Source organism: Rhipicephalus sanguineus, chromosome 4 (assembly GCF_013339695.2).
Source record: "Rhipicephalus sanguineus isolate Rsan-2018 chromosome 4, BIME_Rsan_1.4, whole genome shotgun sequence".
NCBI classification, from domain to species: domain Eukaryota; kingdom Metazoa; phylum Arthropoda; class Arachnida; order Ixodida; family Ixodidae; genus Rhipicephalus; species Rhipicephalus sanguineus.
The window spans coordinates 144,674,326-144,675,917 of NC_051179.1; positions in this window are offsets into that span (position 1 = coordinate 144,674,326).

The following is a 1,592-nucleotide window of genomic DNA, read 5'->3' on the forward strand; positions in this document are numbered from 1 at the left end:
GTAAGTCGGTTGGCGGCAGTGGGTGTCAACGAAAATGATTCACTATCAGAATTACACAGACATGGTGCCGCTTACTGTAAAGTGAAGGCCATAATAGTGCGACAGCCAAAACGAAATTCAAGTGGTTTTCACAAACGCGGATGTTTTCTTGGTTTATTTTTTTTTCTGCTTAGATTGCAGAGTGTTTATTAGTAATCATTTATTTCTCGACTCTACTTTACGATGCAGGGAAGATTTTAGTCACCTTATAAGGTAGCCATAACGTAAGGAGTGAATATTACACCGTATATTGTTCGCTTGATCACACAGCTTCGATCAGTACACCTCTGGTGAGAGTGTGAAAACCTGAATAGGAGCCCGAGCTCGGACTGTTAATTTTGTGTACGAGAAGGAACGCTGCGTCGAAGTTTAAACTGCACCTCATAATGCCAAAGCACGGGCTTTTTTGTGTGTGTGGTTCTACTTTTTTATGCCGAAGGCGAAATGGAGTCCGGACCGCTCAACGTCCATGGCTTGCGCAACAGTCTGTCGATCAACGAACCATAAGTAGCACCTTTATGCCACACTTGTCCGCTCATGCTGCGAACTTCATTTAGAGGTGCGTTGTTTATGATACTTAGCGTGTACACATGATGGCAATCTCGCCAAAAAAAGAAAAAAGAAAACCGGCAACTCGTATATCTTCTGACGAAATTCATGGTCTGGCAACAATAACGACGTTTAAAATACTATTGACTTTTAACTCGTTCCGCGACACTCCAGCGTATTCTCTCCACTGGTCATGAGGTGCCGCTATTTATTCGTTCGAAGCTATCTATAAGAGATAATCGGTGAGTTTTTGTAAGCAGAAATAAAAAAAAAATCGAGAATCTCGCTAGAATTGTCTCGCTATGACACTTAAGCACATATGAACGTGTAAAGAAAACAATAACTATAAGGGAACTACTCAGTGCAACATTATTTATTCTTGAGAAGAGAATGAAGGCTGTGTGAAGAATACCGCAAATAATTGCATACTATCAGCACCGGCTTATGCTCATTAGTGTTCGCTGTTTTAACAAAGAGTGTAAACTTATTAAGCCTAATACACCTCTGTCCAATTCCCTTAAACCTTCACACGCTACGGCAGCTCCCATTAGGAAACTTAACCGAGAATTCATCTTGGGAAAGCAGAACTCTGCACATGGCGAGGTCTACTTGCATTCTCAGAATACTCTGTTTCAATTACATATATCTGTAACGTTCCGCGTGGAAAGTTGTGAGCCGAAAGTTGTGTGCACGTTTCGAGAGCATGGCAGCGCGTCGCAGTAAGCATTAGATATTTAAGTGCGATGGATGGAAGGGGCGATATGCAATGTGCTTCACATGAAAAATATCACCGGAGATTATATGACATAGGTATAGCGATATAAAATTATGCTTCCGAAACACGTGTATTGTAAGGGAGCTGTGGCGTCGAAAAATGCTGTGCGTGTCACATGTCGCGCAAGATATAGGAGATGAGTGCAACGTGTGCACTAGCTGAACAAGCTGGAATACGAAAAGGCGCGTAACATCTCGGTGGCTGCGTGTCTTCTTGTGTTCCAGTAAGC